Raw genomic sequence first — 13,132 nt, 5'->3', positions numbered from 1 at the left:
AATGGCAGGGACTTGAGTATGATTTCGAGTGCTTTAAACCATACTCAAATCCTGACTTGAGCATTGAGTAGAGTTCTAGAATACGACCCCTACTGTCAATTTGTTTCGCGCTTAATCTTTATGTCTACGGCTTAACATAGACAATCAAATTCCAATTACAATATGCAACAGTGATATTTTACTTTGTATTAATAGTGAATCGTAAAAAGAAGAATTTACTCTTTTTATGTCCTATTAAACTTCTTCGTAGCCTTTAAACGAAATTCTTGTCAAAACTTGATTATTATATTATACTATTATTAAGCTACATGAGATATGTGTGTGTGTGCAGTATTTTTAACCGACTTCAAAAAAGGAGTTCTCAATTCGACTGTATGTTCTTTTTTTTGTATGTATGTTACGCGATGACTCCGGTATTTGTGAACCGATTTTCATGATTCTTTTTTTGTTGGAAAGGGGGTACTTCCATAGTGGTTCCATTTCATTTTGAAGAAAATCATCCACCTCGAAGGGTGGCTGTTCACGCATGAAGATTCATTTTTATAAATAGCGCCTAACTTTAATTTAGGATCAATTACTTTAATGGTTGATTTTGCTATTTCTCCAATTCAAGGCGTTTTTCTCTCAATATACTTTGAGTAGTGAGAACCGATTGTTATAATCTCCAGTGTCAAGTCCTGTATAGTGGCAAACTAAAAAAAAAGGGGATATTTCTATAAAACTTGGCGAATAGACGTAATTCCACGTACTTTTGAGATCGGTTTTTTTAGTACTCTGTACTGAGATTATTGTATATAGTAGCATAATATGTCATAATTATAACTAACGCGACCATTGACTTACAGTCAATGAACGTGACAATTAATCTTTTCCCTCAGACCGGGACGCTTGTAAATTTACTATTGTTTTAAAAATAAAATACATGTTTATGACAGTTACGAAATGTTTAATGATTAAATTTTTTTCAAAAATTACTAAAAATGTTCAATGGTCAAAAGTAAAAAAGAACTAATCTTGCGTAGTCTGATGGGCTAGCTTTATACAGGGTGTAACAGCAAGGTGTAGTCATATTTGAAGGTCGGATTCAGTTAATGGTATGAAACTATTTAGCAAAGTTGTTTTAGTACAAACTACGTTATTTATGGAAATTTCGCCATGAACAGTTTCGATCAGCTGATGTCATTTAACGAAAATAAATAGTCACATCACATCTCTATTGAGTATCATAATACAACCAAATTACGTAACTTGAAAAAATTGTGAAATTCAGGCATGTTATTGTAAATGATAAAGTACTTAATGCCATATTCTTATTACTATGTTATAATTTACTAAATTTATTATTATTTTATTCATGTAATATGCGTGTGAACATTTAATGAAAAATAAATATTATCGATTACTTTGCCAAAATACACTAGTTCATAATAAAACTATTATTTAAAACTTAGTACATAATAACGTAATATGGTTTCGTTAACTTCATATCTTCAAACATACAAAATACACAAATTTCCATTTAATATCCATTAATAAAACTAATGTCCTCTAAAAAACACATATTTAAAGTTATCTCTGTTTCTTTTTACCATACGCATTCATCTATTGTATTTTAATGAATGAAATTTGTCTCTTTCTATCCGTCGGTACTGTTCTAACGCATGGCGGCGTCGGTATGTTTCTTCTAACGCATGACGCAATATGACGCAATTATCCGACTAATACTTCGCACCCTTACAATGAAAGCGACCCAAATCAAAAAATTAAAAAATGAGTTTATACCGTAAAACCATCTTAAAAAAATATTTTGTTACATTAGTCACACTGTGGTGAAGATGAAATTGTGCAATTAAAGCTCGAATAGCACTGATTCATAAAGGTCCCTTTCATTTTGTTCTTTCAGTTTAAAAATTCTACTCCCGCGTCGAAATATTAACGCCGCATTTATTGTTGAATCTGCATTTGCAAAGACAACACGCTGCCACTGACGGATTAGCATTTGAGCCATTTTCGTTCCGAAAATCATATTCAAAAATCACTAGTAGCAGTAGAGCTCCTTGTGAGTTCGTCCAGGGTAGTACTGCCACATTACCGTGTTACAGTTTTGAAGGGTAAGGGTGCTGGTGAAATTACAGGCACATGGGACTTGTCAACTATGTCTCAGAGAGATGGACGCCGTAGCAGTAGCCTTCGAGCGGCAGTGCTACTGTTATGGACAGGCGTGACGCTTTCCACCGGGTACACGACTTGTTCGACCCGTCGCTTAATATTTAAAAAAAAAAAATTTTTTAGTAACTTACTTTTTAAAGGGACTTACTTTTTTGTTTCGTGGACTTTCTTCTTTTTTAATTGTGAAACAGGGACCACAAAACAATATCAAGGGTTATGACATCTTGCTTAGCTGATGAACATTAAAAAGACTTAATTCTTAATACGTTAAATGATAACAAAAAATCGTTAAAAAAAAAGACCTATTGGCGACTAGTTTTTGTAAATTATGTTTTTAAATTGTTGAACATTAAAATGATCAGAAACAATTTTCAGTTGTAAAGTTCCATTTTTCCTCATTATTTTCAAAGACTAATAAGGCCATCACCTTTAGTACTTCAAGAGTAGGTAATAAATAAAATAATATGAAATTATGAAAAAACTTGAAATCTTATTTTCTTTTTTATTCCCAAAAAGTTGAAATTTTGTATTGGGACACTTTCATCGTAAAGGTGCAACCTGAAGGTCGGTAAACGTCAAGAAATTAGTTTTGATCGTTGACCACGAATTAATTATTGTAATTTTAATTTAATTTAATTTTTTTTTTATGATTGATTTAGTGTCTGTTTAAGTATATCTAAATGTTTTAAAATGAATGTTGAGCACAGTAATAATTGGGCACAGATATGCCTGTTGTATTAATTTTTAAGTGTTTTTATTTTCCTCACTTTCTGTATCTGATGTCTGTACATTGTGCCATAAATAAAAAATAAAAAATAAAAATAAAATAAATTTTCATCACTTGCTTGGAAATGAAAATATCGTGAGAAAACTTGGATTTCGGAGATAATTGCCGAAATCTTCAAAGATGCGAGAATGTCAAGTTTCCAACCAGTACTTACTATGCAAGTGCAGTGGACTAAACCTTGTGCAAAAAATAGTACTTTACTAACTTACATACGTCTATTGCTGAGCGCACGTTTCTAACAACAGGCTTACGCTTAATTTGACTTATCTACACACGACAACTTTCTGGGTATGGGTTTATTACATGGTGAAATTGAAATAATTAATATCCGTTGAACCTATTAAGGTTCTTACTTCCTAATAATATCTACTCATCTAAAGAAATATTTTAGAATAGTTTAAATTAGCAATAGTGTAAAACCATAAAAAATCTTACCTAAATAAACAAAGTATCAAGATTAGTCGCCTTGCGTACGCGATACGTAATCGTAGCGAAGTCGCAAGCCTTTGGCGGCAACTTTGGCGGCAAAAATATCACCTTTGATTTTCGCCGCCAGCATTTGATTTTATACATGGTGATGTGGATTAGTGGTTAATGTTAGACTCGTTTCGGAGGTCGTGGATTCGATTCTCATAGTTGACTGGCTCTATGGGGTAGTTGTTAGAGTGTTAGGTTTTCTTTGCGGATGTCGTAGATTTGATTCCCATAGTCGACTGCCTCCATAGTCTAGTGGTTAGAGCGTTAGGCTTTCTTTTCGGAAGTCGTGGATTTGATTCCCATAGTCGACTGCCTCTATGGTGTAGTGGTTAGAGTGTTAGGCTTTCGTTTCGGCGGTTGTGGATTTGATTCCCATAGTCGACTGCCTCCATGGTGTAGTGGTTAGTGTTAGGCTTTGTTTTCGGAGGTCGTGGATTTGATTCCTATAGTCGACTGCCTCCATGGTGTAGTGGTTAGAGTGTTAGGCTTTCGTTTCGGAGGTCGTGGATTTGATTCCTATAGTCGACTGCCTCCATGGTGTAGTGGTTAGTGTGTTAGGCTTTCGTTTCGGACGTCGTGAGTTTCCGATGGGTGACTGCCTCCTTAGTGCAGTATATCCGTAATCACTCAGTCAGTTCTTGCATTATGTGGAAGTGGTACGGGTGATGGTCAGAGCTTGTTTACAAACAAAGGCGTATGCAGTGCAACGTTGAAGGTCGTAGACGTAGGATATAGGTATTCGTTTAATGTGTATGTAATGATGTAATTTGTATCAGGAGAAGGGTCTTATTTCAAAAGGATGGTAATAATTTTAATTTCACCCTGTAGGTACATTATGAAAACGTTACCCTATATTCCAAAATTTGCGTTTCAGTCGGCGTCCTTTGATGTGCCGCCGCTGAGGCAGAGGTGCTATTTTTTAATTTTTTGTAACAGTCTGTAATTGCCGTTTGCGTTGTGAGGACTAAATAGGTGTCATCGTTTTGTTTGTGTCTTGTTTTTGTGTTTATTTAAACTCCTATGTCACGCTTAAGCAATAGTGATTACTAAGAGATGATGTTGTGCGTAGGCGCAGCCGATGGGAGCTTGCGCCAGCCTCGCCAAATTTATTGGGCAAAGTTTATTGATGGCGTCCCAGAAAATCGACGTCGACCTTTTCCTGCTGTGGAATGCTTCAGGAAGATGGTTATGAGACTTCATAATAGTGGATCGTTCCGTGGTTCCAGTTCTGAAGGCCGGCCGAGTTCACGAGACCCAGAATTCGAGGCAGATGTTTTGGAACATTTTCTCGGCAATCCAAAGACAAGTACTCGTCGTGCTGCGGCAGCCTTTGGTGGTGTGAACCATATGAGTGTGTGGCGTGTGCTACGGGATGATGGCCAGCACCCATACCATTTTCAAAGAACGCAGGAGCTGTTACAAGCGGACTATGATCTACGTTTGGCATTTTGCCGCTGGTACCGCGACCAGGTTGGGAGGTCTCCCGACTTCGCTTCGTCGGTACTGTGGAACGGACAGACGAGGCGTCATTTACGCGTGCGGGCATTATCAATATGCATAATGAACATTTTTGGACTCATTTGAATCCCCGCGTATCAAGGGAATCAAATTTTCAACACCAGTGGCGGATTAACGTGTGGGCTGGTATAATAGGTTGTGCCGTCATCGGACCAGTGTTTTTGCCGGCAAGTCTGAATGGGGCCAATTATTTAAGATTCCTAACAGAAGACTTGGGTGACGTTCTGATGGCCCTGCCAGTGACACAATACGTGAGACTCGTGATGGAACACGGGATGACTTTCTAGCACGATGGAGCACCCGCACATTTTGCTCGAAATGTACGTTCCCATCTGAACGACCGTCTCCCGCAGTGGATTGGGCGGGGAGGTCCTGTACCCTGGCCAGCGTGGTCCCCATACTTGACACCGCTCGATTTTTTTTGTGGGGTCATATAAAAATATTGTTTATGCGGAGTCCTGTGAAAGCGCAGAAGAAATGAGGCAGCGGATCGAAATGGCGTTTAGTCAAATCACTCGGCAGATGCTTCAAAGAGTAGAGCAGTCTCTGTACCGACGCACGGAAATATGCATATTGCATGGAGGTCGGCATTTTGAACCTTACCTGTAAATGTGTGAAATGTGCCAGCAGTGCGTGTAGTGATAGTGCTTATTATTCAAAATTATCGTAAACAAGTCAATATTTCGTACATTGTACAACAGTGAATTACAATTCGTAGGAAATTCATTAAAACGTGTATGAATTGCACAGTAGGTAAGTACCAATTAAAAAAGTATCCACTATTGTAAAATTGTCGTAAATAAATGTATTAATACAAAATTATGTAGAATGTGTATACGATGAAGGCGTGCGTAACTACGGGCTTAATAAGTAAATAAATATCCTTTAAATTGTATGTAAATAAGTACGTACCTAGGTATGGTATAAAATAATATTGTTAGAAATAATTCGATTTTTCTAGGTATTTAAAGATTTTGTTACTTAATATTAACGTGTTATCAACATATTCAAATCATGTTTTTACAGTGGCATTTCAATTGTAGTCAGCTGTTCATTCGCCCCGCTTGCGGCCGCCCAGGTTTCATTAATGAATTTGTGAAGTCGTAGTAACGTAACTAGCAATAGAGTTGTGACGCAGTGGTTGTTTCGGACAATCACTATTTATACAAACATAATTAAAGTTATATCAACATTAAAAGTCACTTATTTTTATTTGATATTTTGCACAGAGGGTCTAGATCAAGTATAGGTTTGGCTCCTTTAATATGACTACACCTTGCGGTTACACCCTGTATATTTTTAGGGATGAGCAAATTTTTTTAATAGATACGTTATTTTCACGTGTGTTGTTTTGTCACAGCGGGACATTTTTAAGTCTTTTGGGGGCACGAAGCTAAAAAGCGGGACTGTCCCGCTCAAAAAGGGACGTATAATCACGTTAGTCATAACTAACGCATTTGCATTTGAGTAACTTTCGAGATATTAGCACCTAAAGTTTTTGTTTTCTTTGAAAAATGCCAATTGCGCTGATTTTGTTTAACACATGCTGAAACTAAATAAGATATTAAAAAACCCCTAATATGCGGTTGTAGATCCCGTTTCGTTGATTCCAGATGTGTTAATAACTCGCTGAAAAATTCGATTCCGTTAGTTATGATACCTCCGTGACCTCCATGGTCGGGTAGATTGCACACCGGTTTTCATGATGTCGCTGTCTCTGAGGTCCCAGGCGGGTTTGATCCCCGGCCGGGTCAGTGTAGAAAAAACAATTTTTTCTATATTGTCTCGGGTCTGGGTGTGTGTGATACCGATGTTGTTTCTGATTTCGATAACACAAGTGCTTCAGTTACTTACTTTGGGATCAGAGCAGCGTATGTGATGTTGTCCAATACAAAAAAAAACGCTTTACTATATATTATGAGGAGAGCGCATAGTTACTATAATTTACTTTTGAAAGTTCCTATAGGATGAATGCTGAACGAAACTTGAAGAAGCTAAAATCTTGTGAGAACTCTGTCGAGTAAATACTTTGTATTGTACTCAACCACAAAATGAACAAATAGAAGCAATGCCCAATTACTTGAGAGCTGAGTGAAGTGTCCTCACAGGGTATGGCGACAAGACCGAAGCGCAAAGCCGAAGAGCATTATCGTTAACATTTTGAGATACCAAAAAATTTACACTAGCATTGAGCAATGCACACATCAGATTAAGTACCAATTTATTAGTAGTGGCAGTAGTGCTCCTTGTGAAAGAGTTTGTCCAGAGAAGTACTGCCACTTTACCTATTTCTGCCGCCAAGCTGTACTTAAATGCTAGCATCACTGCATTTCGGTTTGAAGGGTAAGTTCGCTGGTTCAATTACAGGCACATGGGACTTGTCAACTTATGTTTCAGGGTACCGGGCGTTGTGGCAGTGCCCTTCAGACCTTTGCGATTTAAAGCTCTGAGTGGCACTGCAACTGTCATGGACAGGCGCATCGCTTACCATCAGGGGCTTGTTCGTCTCGTCACTTGGTGCCATAAAAAAGTCAAATTGTGTAAAATAGCTATCATAAGAGCTTTTTGTATATAAATATTTTACGCCGTTATCGTTGTGTTGTGTCGTTAATTCGTTACTCAAGCTCGTGGTGTCACCTTCAAAAAGCATAATTAACCCATTTATACGTCCCACTTCTGGGCACGGGTCTCCTTTCAGGCGAGAGTTTTAAGCCATATTCCGCCATGCAGTCTCACAGCGGGTTGAGGCACACGTTTTCCGAGGGTTGTAATACCTTTTCCGACGTGCAGTATTCATCACGATGTTTTCCTTGATCGAAAAGTCCGTACACATAAATTCCGAAAAACTCAGAGCAACTCAAACCTTTAGGTTACCACGGCTATTTCTTTGAAAAATATTCGTACTACATCAACACAAATGAACACGCAATTTCGTTTCTGAAAACAAATTTACAATCATAAAACGGTAATCGCCACTTGCTCAAAAAATATTTACAAATTCAATTAAAGAATATCAACGTAACACCATTCCTTTAGGTTCATTGAACAGCCTAATCAGCTGTTTGATTGTAGAAATACGATTTCATTGTATCATTTTCCTCCTGCTCTTGATTTAATCGGTTCCTTTGTTTATACATTGTGTTGATTGACACTTAATTGTTGTCGTTACCAAAGTTTTTGTTTTGGTTAGGTTAATTAAATCTTTTCGATATAGGTTAGGAGTTTGTTATTATTACCTTTTTGTTTTGGGACATTTTTCGTCTAGTGTGTTATTTTAGATGTTGATTGAGTCGTTCACCTTTCCTGATTTTTTTAAAACTCTTATTAACTTTGTTCGGTGCAGCACTGCGCCATACATATTTTTCTTTTGTACTGAATCTACATGGACGACCTTTTCTACCTTCCCTTCCAAAAATATGTTGTTTATCGTCGTGTTTCTATAACATATTTCGCCCTTTTTTGATACTACGTAAAACTTGTTTTTTTTTAAATATAATATTAAGTTTATTGAATTACTCCACTAGTTTGTTATAATTGTTAATATAAAGATCGAACACTAAGAAAAATTCCTTCGGTCCGACTGTATTCGAACCAGTGCCTTCAGTATACCGTGTCTGGCGCTCTCCTACCTAAGCTATCGAACGAACGAGAACTTAATGAATTATTCTACGTTGCAGATCTTTGTTTTTGGTTTCTAACGCCTTTTTTGCCGTAGCTCCACTTGCGAGAAATTTATGAAAGTTGTTTTTAATTCTTCGATTTTATTGCTACAACTAAAACGTGGCTAAGTGACAAAACAATTTTTGAGATAGCATTAAAAACCATAATCCAATTTTAGAATATTGATATTATTTAATGATATTTCAGCTGTGCAAGTCGAAAACGTTAACTAATTTTAACTGTTTTCCAAAGACAATTCAGTGCTCTATCTTTTGTTATTTAAAACGAATATTTGACCATTTCTCACTAGCTGCGTTTTAGTTAGTGGACGGCAGAGATATAGATTGATAACTGTTTTTAATTAGTAAAATAAAACAGTTATCAATCTATAATATAATAAAACAGTACTAATTTAGGTTTGCGTTGTCTCCTGTTCAGGAGTTGGACTCCCTTTCTCCGTCCGACATAATTACTTTAAATAAGTAATACTCAACCTACTCGTAATTAAGACACACTATGCGAATGAAGGTTCATACTCTACATTTTCTTTTAATTTGGTTGAGTACGAGAGTAAACCTCCAGGATGTGCTGCGAATAAACGAAGTCACTCCTAAGGCAGAGAACAAATAAGTAATGAGAACGGACACTCTCCGCCCCTCCTTAGCTTTAGATACCGCACCACGCCCCGCACATTGACGGTCACATTGACTGAACGAGAACAAGGCTGTCGGCGAGCCGTTTTCGCGCTAAGACGGCTTTGATATTTGAATATAGTTTTCATTTATTCATTACGAAATTTGTACGTTAATATATAACATCATATTACGTTACTATTTATAATGGTCGTGAATTGTGCTGTGTACGGCTGTTTATAATCATCTAAACGGGATAAAGAGAGGAGTTCCTTTCGGTTTTTGAAAGATGAAACGTAGTAAGTAAATAAACTTGTGTCTGAGACTCATTCAGTTATTGTTTTCTTAAGTGGAGAGTAATATATAATGCCGATTTATTGTATCAATATAATAAGATGCCATAACTTCGTGAGCTACAACAATTCGTCAAATACACAAAAGTGACAAGGGTTCTCGAATTTTCAATTTTTATTGCCGATAAATATTACGTAGTGCATATACCTAATTATTAACTAGGTAATGATAACGTTGGACATGCAATTTCAAATACTTTGGTTATATTTTCTATAGGTACCTGTCCAAAGTGCTTTTAAAATATTTTAAAAATAAATCTTCAATATTATTCTAGTTAGTGAATTAATGAAAAATATAATATTATATCGACATAAATACGTAATGAACATATGTAATTATTAGAATTCTATAATAGAATTATAGATAACAGATTCGCGTTAGAATTTTTGCTATGTTGCCGCTCGGACCACGTAACGTAATAGTACGAGTAAGTGATGGGTAACCCTGCCAGTTCACGCACAGATTTGCGCGTGTGCAGATAGCGCCTTGCTGTATGTAGTAGTAGTAGGTAAATAATTTTCGACCGTTGTATGGTATGTCCGGGGTGTGCCTAAGGCACCTTTCATGGAGTTTTCAATGATTCGTTTAGTGGTTGTTGTGTTGTTTGTAAATGTTTTTAAAAATAAACTTTTGCATTATTTAAATGTCGCACACGCTCTTTTGGACTTACTAACTTCGAGTTATTGTTAAAGAATTTAGATAGTTCTTGGAAAATGTTGTGTACGCCTATAATTGCCGATTTGTATTGTTACTACTGTTTGTAAAGTGTTGTAATGTGAATTGTTGTTGTGTATATGTTTTGCTGCTGCTGTACATTTTTATAAAAATAAAATCATGTTATGTGCAAATGTACACGGTGGAACTATTAATGTAGATGTACTTTTCAAATAATCAAACCGCTTATTATCCGATTGTTGTTTCATTGGTGATAAATATATAATTATTGTTAGTTAACCGTCCTTGAAAACTTTGTCCACGTGTTGAACTCGCAATTCTGAACAATTTTTACGACTTCCTATATAGGGATATTCACGTAATTATGTTTGTAGAATGTCGAACGGCGGTGGACAGCGTTTGGCTCAACGTTGTAAGTAATAAAATTAATAATTAACTCCAGTCGCTAGTAATTCCAAACAGTTTGTAATAAAAAGTTGCAATTACAATTCAGCTGGTTTAGAAAAAAGAATGCAAATTTAAAATGGAGTTCTTAGGGTTTCACGATTGTTACACACGCGCGTATTTGTCTTTTCGAACAAACTAACGTTTTTGACCCTTTACATGTCCTATAGTCACGGTAGATCGAGTAAAATTCTATAAATTTTAATTTTTTTTTGTGAACTCTAATGAAATTTTTTTTATTTTGCATAAACTGCAATTTTTTTGTTAAACAAACCTTTGTTACAGTGATATTCAGGAAAGTTTTTTGTACTCTAGTTTGGTGACAATTTTTATTATTTAATTACTGGAATATAATTATCATCGTGAAATATTAAAGAATATTTCAGGTTACCACACTCGAATATTAAATAATGCTTCATGATGATATTCTATAAATATTTAAATAAAAAGAAATTGTCACCAAAATTGAGTACAAAAAGCTTATCTGAAAATCACCCGTTACACACTATAGGACATTTGTACTTTACCACTATTTTGTGGTAACGATAATCGTGAGTAGCCGTGCATAGTATTTACCCATTTTGTATGGCATATCGTGCAATATCCCAGCGGTCATGAGACCTAAGATTTATTCTATACCTACAAGTGGCGACTATCGACACAGTAACTCATGATAGATGTGCTGATGTACCTCTATACAGTAGTACGACCCGAAAAATGTTTCCGCGAGTCTCAGGTGTTGGTATATATCACGGATTAATTTTCGCGCCGAAACCTGTGACGCATGTCACGCTTCGCTGTGATTTAGCGTCGTATAATCCGCGAAGTCGCGGCTTCGTCTCTCCCGGTGCTTTCACGCTTGGCTTAAGAAATATAAGTGATTGAATATCGTCACTGAATGAAAAATTGAGTTAATATTTATCATGTATACAAGCCGTGGTAGCCTAATGGTTTGACCTAGTAGTACGAGTAGCAGTAGAGCTCCTTGTGAAAGAGTTCCTCCAGGGAAGTGCTGCTATCTTACTTTAGTAATGTGATTGCGTTCCGGCTCGGAAAGGTCAGGGTGCAAGTGAAATTACAGGTACATGGGCATGGTCAACTTATGTCTCTGGGTGACGGGCGTAGTGGCAGCGCGCCTAAGATCTCTGTGATTTAAAACAACTCTGAGTGGCACTACATCTGTTATGGATAGGCGTGTCGCTTACCACCAGGTGCACGACTTGTTTGTTCCGTCACTTAGTATTACAAAAAAAAACCTTCCGCCTCTCAAGCAGAAGCTGTGGTTTCGAATCCACACTCGTACCTCTTAGTTATGTGCGAAATTTAATTTGAAATCGACCATGATAAATCTGCACGTCGAAGAAGAGAATTCCCCTCTCTCGCCTGAGAGATATATGAGTTGATGATGATGATGATGATGATGATGATGATGATGATATAGTAAGATTATTATTTTGTTTTACATTTGAAAGAATTGTAAAATTTATGCGCAAACTGGATAATTGGATATTTAACTGAAGTTGCAGGGTTGACGATGATAGTGAATCTGAAATCGAATTCTGATGCTTCAACTCATGATCGTAAGTTGCACGGTAATTTACTATTTTATTTTTCTACAATGGTAACAAAAACAAAACATAGCTGTCTACGCCATGCAATTGGGTAACAATTTCTCTCACGTATTTATTGATGGTAACCAACCAATAAGTGACATGAAATTGAGGATAATTACTCATGTCTTGTAGTAAAATCGTGCCCTTGGTATAGCAAAATCACGTGTGATTATACGTCAAAAGTGCTTTTATCACATGAAACTTATAAAAATAATACGAATTACATTAAATATTAATATTAATTTTCTACTTCTTTAATGAAATCTAATTACTCTCCTGTTTGAGTAGGTACAAAAAAGTTGTCTACTAATTTCGTTCGTAGAATCTTTTAAATCGTTCTCCTGAAAATTTGCAATTTTGTGGATGTGGCCTTGTTACTACACCTGGGGTGGGTACAAAATGATTATAAATAATTAAATATATGTTATTATATCTGCAGCCATTTATTGAAAATCGTCTATCATGTTTTGTGCCTTATTCGGAACAAATAGCAGTAGAGCTGAGAAGAGAAAGAGTTCGTCCAGGGAAGATTTGCCACCATACCTACGTCTACTGCTAAGCAGTAATGTGAGCATTACTGTGTTACGGTTTTGAAGGTTAAGGGTGCTGGTGAATTTACAGGCACATGGGACTTGTCATCTTATGTTTCATGTGACGGACGCAGTGGCATTGCCACAATCTTTGTGTTTTAAAGCACTCTATGGCACTGCAACAGTTATTGAGAGGCGTGTCGCTTAACATCAGGTGCACGGCTTGTTTCTCCCATCCCTTGGTATTATAAAAACAAAAACTACGTAACTTAT

This window comes from Hyposmocoma kahamanoa, unplaced genomic scaffold, assembly GCF_003589595.1.
Source record: "Hyposmocoma kahamanoa isolate Upper Pololo Valley unplaced genomic scaffold, ASM358959v1 78, whole genome shotgun sequence".
Taxonomy (NCBI): domain Eukaryota; kingdom Metazoa; phylum Arthropoda; class Insecta; order Lepidoptera; family Cosmopterigidae; genus Hyposmocoma; species Hyposmocoma kahamanoa.
Note: the sequence above shows the minus strand (reverse complement) of the source record.